Source organism: Triticum dicoccoides, chromosome 7B, assembly GCF_002162155.2.
Source record: "Triticum dicoccoides isolate Atlit2015 ecotype Zavitan chromosome 7B, WEW_v2.0, whole genome shotgun sequence".
Lineage (NCBI taxonomy): Eukaryota > Viridiplantae > Streptophyta > Magnoliopsida > Poales > Poaceae > Triticum > Triticum dicoccoides.
The window spans coordinates 548,048,005-548,060,536 of record NC_041393.1 but is presented as its reverse complement, the minus strand read 5'-3'; the positions used below and the strand labels follow the sequence as shown (position 1 = coordinate 548,060,536).

The following is a 12,532-nucleotide window of genomic DNA, read 5'->3' as shown; positions in this document are numbered from 1 at the left end:
GGATTGGCGGATGGGGAAGGAAAGTACCAGGGGTGTAGTGTCGACTCGTTGGTCTCAGATCGCCGCCGGTCGCCGGTATCCTAGGGGACGCCGCCGGCGGTGTCGTGGTGTTCCTGATCCGTGACGGCCGCGTCCTGGTGATCCGCGACATATCCGAGGCGCGACGGTGGCTGTGCAGGCGGTGGCTTCCCGGTGATCCGCGATGGCAGCGACGGTCGCCGGCGTCTCCCTGGTTCTGCGGTGGCGGCTGCGTCCCGGGAGAGGAGGAGCAGCGGCTTGGGACCTCGTCCGGGACAGGAGTGGCCCATTGCGAAATCGCGTATTCCCTTTGAGGTCCGTGGCGGCGAGATCACCCCTCCGTCGGCGGCGGCGATCTCGTGCGTCTGCAATCACATTGTATGTGGAGGGGATGAGAGGAGCAGGAGGCATCGCTCGTACGTGCGTGCGGTTTGTTTGGCGTGGTTCGGTGGGCGGGGTTCGGTGGGTGGGCGTGGGCGTGGGGTAATTTGATGAAAAAAGCCAGACAAAAATAAACCGGTTGAAAATAAACCGGTTGAAAGTGGGGGGACTATCCAATCAACTCGTACATTAGGAGTAGAGATGTAATAAATGCGCGGGCCTTGGTCAGATTTCACCCCAATACGCATAAAGTATACAGATGGAATACAAGATACTTCACAGATCTCGAAATGAATTAATGCACGTGATAACAGGATCATCTGAGCTCGGGCTCAGAAATGAGTTTTCCGCTGGTACATTTGCTTCTGTTTTATGTTTTCTTCTTTCTGAAATTCTAACGTGCACCTATTACTTTCATTTGGTCAAAACCTTTTTCACATATTGGTTGCACTCTTCTGCATTGTTACTTATAGGTGCACTATAAACTTCATATCATTTGCGGTGTGAATCCTAGTGTGCCGGGCGAATCAAGTGTTGCTCTTTTTAAGAAGAGGTTCCCATTTGAGTACTTCCACACCAACTTTTTGGCAACAGCCAAGGGACCAAATTTCGTTGTTGCAGCACCAGAACTGTTATATGTTTTCTTTACGATCTAATTCCTTCCTTTATTTTGATGCAAGTTTGATGCTTTTCTTGAAAGTTTATTGGAGCAAAGATTGTGCATCCATATGATGAACAATTTTGTGGGCGCCACGAAGGTTTCAATATCATAGCTCAGGGAAAACATTTTTTTCTTTTTTCTGAAAAGGGGGTTTGCCCCGGTCTCTGCATCCGAATGATGCATACAACCATATTATTGGTAAACAAAAGGTCCAACATAATCTCGAGGTCTCAAACAAAAGTCATAAATGCTCAAAAAGAGCACGAAAGCAAAAATAGGACAGCCACAACCGGCAGGCAAAACAACGGATAGGAAACTAAAGACCTATCCTATTACATGACCGCCATTCAAACCGGTTGAAGATAGCCCGAGCTACCGTCTCCCATCGGATAGATCCAGTAACCAAATGCTCCCTGGCCTCCATCGGAGTGAGTAGCGACCACATACGGATAAGTGCAGTGGCCCTGAAAACAACCTGCAAGAAATGAGTATATGTTGTTCTGTTAAAAACCAAGTCGTTTCTGCAGTTCCAAACTGCACATAATAAAGCACATACTCCTACACGGATATGCCTCGTTGTTTCTACGTCAATCCCATCTAGCCACGTCCCAAATAATGTGTTGATGGAATTCGGAGGAGTTATATTAAAAGCTATGTGGACCGACCCCCACAATTTTTTTTGCCAAAGGGCGGTCAAGAAAGGGGTGTTTGATTGATTCATCACTATCATAAAAACTACATCTTTTAAATTCAGTCCAGTTGCGCTTCGCCAAATTGTCCTTAGTTAGGATGACCTGTTTGTGGACAAACCACATAAACACTTTGATATTTAAAGGCACTTTGACTTTCCAGACATGTTTCGAATTAGGAATAACGCTAGCGTTGATAATATCCAAATACATGGATTTAACCAAAAACTCACCATTCTTAGCTAGTTTCCAGCGTAACTGATCGGGCTGTTGAGAAAGTTATACATCCATCAATCTTCTCACAAGATGGATCCAAGCTTCCCAACGGTTTACCAGTAGCGTCCTCCTGAATTGAATAATAAGAGGATTGGACTGTAGTACTGTTGCAATTTAAGCGTCTCTTCACTGAACAATATTATAGAGAGAAGGATATTGGATTGCAAGGGGCGTCACCCCTAGCCAGGTATCCTCCCAGAATCTTGTGGAAGTATCATTTCCAACCACAAATTTTGTCCTGTTAAAAAAGGCCGATTTCACTCTCATCATTCCCTTCCAAAAAGATGAATCAGTCGGTCTTACCGTCACCTGGGACAAGGTTTTGGACTGAAGGTACTTATTAAGAAAAACCTGGGCCCATGTGGCATCCGTCTCTTGCTACGTCTTGAGCTTGCGTTGGTTTTCCTCGAAGAGGAGAGGGTGATGCAGCACAGTAGCGTAAGTATTTCCCTCAGTTTTTGAGAACCAAGGTATCAATATAGTAGGAGGCTTCTCAACAAGTCCCACGAATCTACATAAACAAACAAAGAACTCGCAACCAACGCGATAAAGGAGTTGTCAATCCCTTCATGACCACTTGCAAAAGTGAGATATGATAGAGATAGTATGATAAGATAAATATATTTTTGGTATTTTATAATATAGATGCAGAAAATAAAGATGCAAATAAAAGTAGATTGAAAGCAAATATGATAAGAGATAAACCCGGGGGCCATAGGTTTCACTAGAGGCTTCTCTCGAGAGCATAAGTTTTACGGTGGGTGAACAAATTACTGTCAAGTAATTGATAGAAAAACGAATAATTATGATGTTATCTAGGCATGATCATGTATATAGGCATCACGTCCGCAACAAGTAGACCGACTCCTGCCTGCATCTACTACTATTACTCCACACATCGACCGCTATCCAGCATGCATCTAGAGTATTAAGTTCATAAGAACAGACGCATTAAGCAAGATGACATGATGTAGAGGGATAAACTCAAGCAATATGATATAAACCCCATCTTGTTATCCTCGATGGCAACAATAGAATACGTGTCTTGCAACCCTTTCTGTCACTGGGTAAGAACACCGCAAGATTGAACCCAAAGCTAAGCACTTCTCCCATGGCAAGAAAGATCAATCTAGTAGGCCAAACCAAGCCGATAATTCGAAGAGACTTGCAAAAATAACTCAATCATATAAAAGAATTCAGAGAAGATTCAATTATTATCCATAGATAAATCTGATCATAAACCCACAATTCATTGGATCTTGACAAACACACCGCAAAAAGAGATTACATCGGATAGTTCTTCACAAGAGAGGGGAAGAACATTGTATTGAGATCCAAAAAGAGAGAAGAAGCCATCTAGCTAATAACTATGGACCCGTAGGTCTGTGGTGAACTACTCACAACTCATTGGAGGGGCAAGGATGTTGATGTAGAAGTCCTCTGTGGTGGATCCCCCCTCCGGCAGAACGCCGACGACGGCTCCAAGATGGGATCTCGCGGATACAGAAGGTTACAGTGGCGGAAATATTTCTTCAGGTGGCTCCTGGATGTTTTCGGGGTACGTAGACTTATATAGGAGGAACAAGTACGTCGGTGGACGCCCGAGGGGCCCACGAGACAGGGGGCGCATCCAACAGGGGGGCGCCCTCCTATCTCGTGGAGGCTCCGTTTGTTTCTTGACTTGCACTCCACGTCCTCTGGATCACGTTCCTTTCAAAAATCACGCTCCCAAAGGTTTCATTCCGTTTGGTCCGTTTGATATTCCTTTTTTTCGAAATACTGAAATAGGCAAAAGAACAGCAATACGGGCTGGGCCTCCGGTTAGTAGGTTAGTCCCAAAAATGATAATAATGTATAAAATAAAGCCCATAAACATCCAAAACAGGTAAAATAATAGCATGGAACAATCAAAAATTATAGATACGTTGGAGACGTATCAAGCATCCCCAAACTTAATTCCTGCTCGTCCTCGAGTAGGTAAATGATAAAAAAGAAATTTTTGATGTGGAATGCTACCTAGCAAAATTCTCAATGTAATTTTCTTTATTGTGGCATGAATGTTCAGATCCAAATAATACAAAATAAAAGTTCATATTGACAAAAGAAATAGTAATACTTCAAGCATACTAAGCAAAGTAATCATGTCTTCTCAAAATAACATGGCCAAAGAAAGTTATCCCTACAAAATCATATAGTTTGGCTGTTTCTCTATCTTCATCATACAAAGTATTTAATCATGCACAACCCCGATGACAAGCCAAGCAATTGTTTCATACTTTAATAATCTCAAACTCTTTCAACTTTCACGCAATACATGAGCATGAGCCATGGACATAGCACTATATGTGGAATAGAATGGTGGTTGCGGAGAAGACAAAAAAAGAGAAGATAGTCTCACATCAACTAGGCATATCAACGGGCTATGAAGATGCCCATTAATAGATATCAATGTGAGTGAGTAGGGATTGCCATGCAACGGATGCACTAGAGCTATAAATATATGAAAGCTCAACAAAAGAAAACTAGTGGGTGTGTCGGTGTTCTGGGAACGGGGGTACCCAGACTTGCCTACCTGTGGCCTGCGGCGTGGCTGAAGGAGTGGCCCAGCACGGCCCATCTTCGTCAACACAAGCTCGAGACCCTCGCGAGGGGCCAGGCCTCACGGGGCGGACAACGGGAAGCTTCCTCAGGAACAGCCTCGTCAGGCTGGCTCGCGAGGAGGCGGAGAGATCAAGGCGGGGTACCTCACGAGGTGCCAGTGATGCAAGCCATGATGACAGAAGCCAGGCGGGCGCCGGCCTGCACAGAGTCCTTGTTTCCTCTTTGGTGCAAAGGGGCCAAGCGCAGGCAAGGGTATCAAGCAAAGACAACCATTTCGGTGCAACAAGACCAAGACCAGCAGAACGGCGGGATGGAGGTCATCGTGGAGCCCAAGCCGGCGTCATCGTCAAAGTCTTTGGCAGGCGAGGACGAAATTTAGTCAGGATAAGTGTACTAGATGTTCCCCTTCAAAATGGCCAAATTGTTGGCGCCCTTCCTGCTTAATATTTGGGAAGAGGACCAGGGCCTCACTCTATAAATAGGACTAGCTACCATAGCATAGAGGAGACCTGATCCAGAGATCGATCAGCCGAACCTTAGCCAGAACCACCAACACAAGAACTCCTCCCCTCGCGAGGCAGTTCTTCCATTGTAATTTTCATCACCAGCCCCTGAGGCAATCCACCACACCACAAACCAGAGTAGGGTATTACACCACAATGGTGGCCCGAACTAGTATAAACCTCGTGTCCCTTGTGTTGTTCTTCGTGTAGTTTAGATCCTTTGCGAGGCGACGAGACGTGAGTAGGTAGGAGGTGTGTTCTCGGCACGCACCCCAGAGTTCGAACCTTGAGGGTCTGCCGGAACCCAAAATCCAATATTTGGCGTGCCAGGTAGGGGTGCGCCGGAATCCGCCTTCCACCGCCTTGCGTTTCGCCGTCCACCGCATCCATGTCTGATGCTCGTCGAGCCCGCGCCGAACGCCGGGCTTCCCTCGCGGCCCATGTTGCCCAGATGGCCCCCGTCGGAGGGCCTCCCCGTCGTTCCCTGTCGCCTGCCATCCACGCCGCCACCGGCCCGGCGGGGAACGAGCAGCAGGCGTCGTCCCTGCATCCTTCGGTGCGGCGAGAAGGCCGCACCGCCACCCCATCGCTGACTCCTACCGGTTCATCGTCCTACGCCCGTCGCGCTCCTGCGGACGCGCACGCCGCGCTGCTCCTGGCGCGAGAGCTCATGCACTACCGTCCCGTCGACGACCTCTACGACGAGTGGCTCGCCCGCATCACCGAGCTCGTTAGCACCACTGGGGCTCCCCCGCACCATCCCTCTCGCTGCACCGCCGCCCTCCCTGTGCGGGCAACGAAGCTCCGGAGGCGCCTCAGCCGCCTCCCCCTCAAGAAGGCGCCCTGGCCCCAAGACACGCGGCCCCTGGACAGGACCCGCTCTGTCCGGCGCCAGAGAAGAGCTGCCAAGAGATCCCTCGTCCCCAAGAAGCTGCCCGGGTGCTCCCCGCACCGGCCCGTCATGACCGCGCTCCTGCTCCAGCGCGCCAAGACCCCGCGCAGCTCCTGGCGGCAGCGCACGGAGACCTCCAAGATCAAGCTCTTCATCACCAAAGGCCTCCTGTGGCCACGGCAGGCTGTCGTGCCTTCACCGCTGAGCTGTGCAGCGTGGCCTGGCCGAGCAAGTTCAAGCCAGATCTGCCCCCGCGCTACGACGGCATGGCTGATCCTGCGGAGTTCCTCCAGCTCTATGAGCTGGGCATCGAAGCCGCCAACGGGGACGAGAAGGTCATGGCGAACTGGTTTCCCATGGCGCTCAAGGACGGTGCCCGCACCTGGCTCCTGAACCTGGCTCCTGGCACGATTTCCTCCTGGGACGAGATGCGCACCCGCTTCATCGCCAACTTCCAAGGCACTCGCGACCGGCCCCCGGCCATGAGCGACCTGCGCTGCATCAAGCAGCAGCCAGGAGAGACCCTGCAAAAGTACATCCAGCGCTTCAACAACGCTCGCCTCAAGATCCCCAGGGTGACTGAGGAGGCCATCATTTCGGCCTTCTCCGACAGCGTGCGTGACATCAAGATGAAAGAGGAGCTAGCAATCCATGAAGACCCGTGCACATCCCTGGAGCTATTCAATTTGGCGACCAAGTGCGCGAGGGCTGAGGAAGGGTGCCTTTCCCTCCTCGAGCTTCCGGCTGCCGATCCAGAAGAGAAGAAGCCTAAGGTCAAGGACGTGAAGCGCAAGGGGGCTGCCGTGCTTGCAGCAGAACCAGACACCAAGCGAGGCAGGGATCAACCTGAGTCATCCAAGGGCAGCCGGTACTGCATGTACCATGACCTCCACACCCACAACACCAACGAATGCCAAGAGCTCAGGGCTGTGCGGGATATGCGTGCCGGCCGACGCCCCGAGCACAGCGACCGGGACTATGGCCGAGGAGGAGGAAGAGGTGGAGGACGATGGGAAGACCGTGGCCCTCACGAAGGGTGGTGTGACCAACCTCGCGAGGACCGCTAGCAGGACCAGCCTCGCGAGGGGGGTTGGAGGGATTAGCCTCGCGAGGATCGCCCACAAGGTAACGCAGGCCTCCCTCCTCTACCACCGCAGCCGAGGAGGAATGAAGACCATCATCAGGACAAAGGGGCTGGGGGCTTCCAGGAGCCGTGTGCAATCGCTTGTATCTTGGGCAGCCCTCAGGCCCCAGCCTCTCAACGCATCTTCAAACAGTTTGCTCGCGAGGTGAATGCAGTCCTCCCCAAGCTTGAGGCCACGCGCCCTCTCAGGTGGTCAGCGTGCGCCATCACGTTCAGCTCAGCAGATCAGCTCAAGTGCGCAGCCACAGCCAGAGTCCTCCCGATGCTTTGTTCCCCAATCGTCAGCAATGTGCAGGTCACCAGAACCCTCATCGATGGCGGAGCAGGACTCAACGTCCTGTCCGTCGAGACGTTCAACAATCTCCAAGTGCCATACAATCAACTTCAGCCAACCAAGCCTTTCTCAGGAGTCACTGATGGTTCCACTGTTCCAATAGGGCAAGTCCGCCTTCCTGTCACCTTTGGGCAGCGCGACAACTACCGCACCGAGCTCATTGACTTCGACGTCGCCCACATCCGCCTGCCGTACAATGCCATCCTCGGGTACCCAGCCCTGGCCCAAGTTCATGGCAGTGACTCATCACGGCTACAATGTCCTCAAGATGCCAGGAAGCGGTGGAGTCATCATGGTGCCTTGTGAGGAGAGGGATGTTGTGTGTTCTCCGGAGCGTGCTTTTCAGGCTGCGTTAATCAAAGACCCAGATCATAGGAGCGGAAGGTTTCCCGAGGCAATCCCTAAGAAGAAGAAGAAGACATCTCCTGGTCCGAACCCTCGAGAGGCGGGCACCTCAGGATCCGCGCCCGTCCAAGGGGCGCCTCCCTCTGTCGCATAGGAAGGCGCGCCTGGCGCCCTCCTCGGGCAAGGCGCGGGGGCTCTCTCCTGGAGGGCCATCGACTTTGCCAACATCACGAGGGAGGCGCTCGGGCACCACTTGGAGGCGTGTTTCAAAGCACGTTTCCCTCAGGAAGGAGCAAGGCGAGGAGGGCCAAACCCTCAGGAGTTCATCAGCGAGATCGTTCAGGAGCTGCAGGAGTCGAGAGTCATGAGTGGCGGCCGCCGCTTGCCCGCCGTATCTCCCCATCCAGGCGAGGATGGTGGGCTGTGCGTCTGCATCGACGTACCAGGGCTCAACTGAGTCACCTCTCAGGAGCGCTTCTGGCCCTCACGCGTGGGATGCTGCGAAGGTCCACCCCACAGCTATGTTCGCATGCCTTACGGCTTGCCGAACGCGGCTGTTGTGCGTCAGCGCCTCATGAGGAGCATTCTGGAGGCTCAAGAGGTCAGGCATTCTGCGGTCCTGGCGGAGATGGAGATGGTCCTCAAGGAGCCGCCAGCGCCTCCGGAGCCTCCCGAGGCTCCTGGGCCTGGGGACTCGTGAAGATCGACTTCCGCAGCGCACATCGTCCGCTACTTCAGCATCCCTTCATCCCCAACATCATCAGGTTACATCCTCCGAGTTCCATTTTCAGCTGGGAGCGCCCCCAGGGCTACATCATTCCCAGGCCGCGTGGGTCCGTCCCTGCGGCATGTACCCCTTTTGTTCATGTTTTTAGCTTACTTTGTTGGGGGCGCCCCTCGGGCTGCATTATCCCCAAGTCGCTCGGGCCCGACCCAGCGGTGTTTGCCTTTTTCTGCGTCTATCTAAATGGATTTGCTCCTTCATACTTAACGTGCTCGACTTAATCGCCCGTTCAATTGACACCAACTTATGGAGCTGCTCCCTAACGGCACGACGCTTGCGCATGGGTCCGTCCCTGCAGCATCGACAAACCTGAGTGGCTGAGCTCTGGCCGTGGCAACCCCGCAAGGCGCCACCTCACCAGGCCCTTAGTGCCCACGTCACCCCTCCAGAGCAACCAGTAGCTGGCTGGCAATTGTAACGGCAAACCCTCGTCTTCCTTGTGATGAGCTTGCAGGATCTCTTCAAGGAGCAGCGTCGGGCGAGGCCTTCGCAGCGTCCCCTTCCCTCTTGTCCGCGCGAACCGCTTGCACGTTAAAGGGGGGGTACCTGAGCATCGCGACTCATGGAGTCTTACTGGCTCTCCAGCCCTCACCTCCTGGCCTTGTCCACAGCATCGCGACCTGGCATACCAGCGACGGCTGAGCTCGCTCGAGGGCCGGGACCCGAGGACGTAGAGCATGAAGGGGAGTAAAGGCGAGAGGGAGGAGGCTCGCGAGGACCTCGCCAGGCAACTCCTCAGCTGCCGATGCGCGGGCCTGGTGCCGCACCAAGGAAAGGCTTCAGACTCCTGAGATAAGTCATCCTCTGGAGATACTAGCTATCCCAGCACCGACCTCGCACCTAATGCAGTTCCGTGTTGGCAACGTTGCGCTTCTTTCTCACCGAACGATGGCTGCTTGAGCGCTAAAGGGGACCTCCTGAGCATCGCGACTCAGGGGCTCTTACTGGACCTCGGGCCGCTCACCTCCTGGCCTTGACCACGGCATAGCGACCTGGCATACCAGTGACTGCTGAAGCTTGCCTGGGGACTGGGACCTGTCGGCGCAGAGCGCCAAGTCCTCGTGAGGTTCGAAAGGAAAAACTAAGCTAAGATGGGACGAGCATCTCACACTGCTTCACGATAAGGATCATATTAACAAAAGAAACTACAGGCACCTTACAAGACCCCACGGGGTATATTCTTGGCTCCTCGCAGGGACATAAGACGCGAATCCTAAGGAGTCCTAACTACAGGGACCATGACGGCAGACGCCATCATCAACAGTGGGCCGCGCAAGGCCGGCGCCAACCTCATCCAGATCAGCCGCGTCGACCGCCGGGCACACCGGCCCTGCTCCGGGCACGACGCGACCTCGGAGGCTCGTAGCTGTCATTGCTCGTCGCCGAAGTCAGGAAGAGCCCGGAAGAGTCACTGGACCCTCCGGTGCACCCGCTGCCATCTGGGGAGCTGCTGGAAGGGCGGGCGGCAGGCCTGGTCCTCGCCGCTCCAGAACTTCGGCCGCTGCCTCTGGGGCAGCACTCCATCTGTCGTCCATCTTCGTCGAAGACCTTGAAGAGCATCAGGGAGGCGCCATCGTAATCCAGGTGGATCACGAGGGCCCCCTCCGATCGGCAGATCCGGGCGATCTCGCCCCAGCCCCGGGTCATGAAGACCTTGCCCGGAGCAACGACCTCGACATTCGCTTCGGCCGCAGGAGTACTGCAGTCGGCGTGCTGCAGCCAGAGCTTAAGAGCCCCCCTTGGTGGAATCGCGAAGGCGGAGGAGGGAGGAAGGCGAATCCAAGATCGAGGAGGCATGGCGGCGTGAAGCACAAGCTCACGAGAGGAGCCCTCGGCGTGAACTCCGAGAGGAACGGCGCGCACCGCTGTAGTCCGCCGGCGGCGACGGCGCCTCTGGCGATGTCGCTTGGCGTCTGCCTCTTCAAGGCCCTCGATCCGGGCATACAATGGCAATGGGAATCCAGGCGGCGGCCGCTCGAACCATGGCCTCGGCACCTCCTACCAAGCACCCCCTTCTCCGCGGCAGGAGACGAGCCGCTTCTTTGGCGGAAGCGGGACAGGACCCTCTCGGGGGCCTTCCCTTTCTCTTCGGCAGAAAACCGGCGGATTGGTGCCATTGGCGTAAGATGGAGCAAGGGCGAGGAATAAGAAGAAGGAGAGTAGCAGGAAAAGATGGACTGGAAGGGCTCGCACCGTTCCGTACATATAGCCGGGGGAGGCCAACCGCCGGCCTCCACGATCACAGGTAATCATGACCCGTTTTGTATGTAGGGACTTGTCAAGTCATGCGGTTGCCGAGGCGCCGTGGGGAAGAAGGGACGCCCACGTCCAATCAACCACCACACGGCGCCCAAGGCCGCAGGTTGTTGGGGCCCGTGGCGCTTCCCACTTGCCCCTTCGCTTCTCTGCTAAGCCAAGTCCGGCCGCGCCTTGGGCCCGAGGGCTACTGTCGGCGTTCTGGGAATGGGGGTACCCAGACTTGCCTGCCTGCGGCCTGCGGCGTGGCTCAAAGAGTGGCCCAGCACGGCCCATCTTTGTCAACACAAGCTCGAGACCCTCGCGAGGGGCCAAGCCTCGCGGGGCAGATGACGGGAAGCTTCCTCAAGAACAGCCTCGTCAGGCTGGCTCACGAGGAGGCGGAGAGATCAAGGCGGGGTACCTCACGAGGTGCCCGTGACGCAAGCCATGACGACAGAAGCCAGGCGGGCGCCGGACTGCACAGAGTCCTTGTTTCCTCTTTGGTGCAAAGGGGGCAAGCACAGGCAAGGGTATCAAGCAAAGACAACCATTTCGGTGCAACAAGACCAAGACCAGCAGAACGGCAGGATGGAGGTCATCGTGGAGCCCAAGCCAGCGTCATCGTCAGAGTCTTTGGCAGGCGAGGACCAACTTTAGTCAGGATAAGTGTACTAGATGTTCCCCTTCAAAATGGCCAATTGTTGGCGCCCTTCCCGCTCAATATTTGGGAAGAGGACCAGGGCCTCGCTCTATAAATTGGACTAGCTACCATAGCATAGAGGAGACCTGATCCAGAGATCGATCAGCCGAACCTTAGCCAGAACCACCAACACAAGAACTCCTCCCCTCGCGAGGCAGTTCTTCCATTGTATTGTTCATCACCAGCCCCTGAGGCAATCCACCACACCACAAACTAGAGTAGGGTATTACACCACAATGGCGGCCCGAACTAGTATAAACCTCGTGTCCCTTGTGTTGTTCTTCGTATAGTTTAGATCCTTTGCGAGGCGACGACACGTGAGTAGGTAGGAGGTGTGATCTCGGCGCGCACCCCAGAGTTCGAACCTTGAGGGTCTGCCGGAACCCAAAATCCGATAGGGTGTGCATCCAACTTGCTTGCTCACGAAGACCTAGGGCATTTTGAGAAAGCCCATCATTGGAATATACAAGCCAAGTTCTATAATAAAAAATTCCCACTAGTATATGAAAGTGACAAACTATGAGACTCTCTATCATGAAGATCATGGTGCTATTTTGAAACACAAGTGTGGAAAAAGAGATAGTAGCATTGTCCCTTCTCTCTTTTTCTCTCATTTTTTCGTTTTCTTTTTTTTTCCTTTTTTTTTCTTTGGCCTTCCCTTTTTTTTAGCATTTCTCTCTTTTTTTCTCCTTTTTTTGTAAAGTCCGAAGTCTCATCCCGACTTGTCGGGGAATCATAGTCTTCATCATCCTTTCCTCACTAGGACAATGCTCTAATAATGAAGATCATCACACTTTTATGGATTTACAACTCAAAACTAGAACAAGGTATGACTCTATATGAATGCCTCCGGCGGTGTACCGGGATATGCAATGAATCAAGAGTGACATGTATGAAGATTATGAAGGTGGCCTTGCCACAAATACAATGTCAACTACATGATCATGCAAAGAGCAATATGACAAA

At 53.4% G+C, this 12,532-nt stretch overlaps 1 long non-coding RNA gene across 1 annotated transcript in view; it reads right to left on the bottom strand.

The window, feature by feature from the left end:
- LOC119340313 overlaps positions 1–418 on the bottom strand; it is a 5,270-nt gene extending 4,852 nt beyond the window's left edge. Inside the window, exon 1 of the long non-coding RNA XR_005164488.1 lies at positions 28–418. This is a non-coding gene — a long non-coding RNA (uncharacterized LOC119340313). The remainder of the gene's footprint in view (positions 1–27) is intronic.
- Between the last annotated feature and the right edge of the window lie 12,114 nt (positions 419–12,532).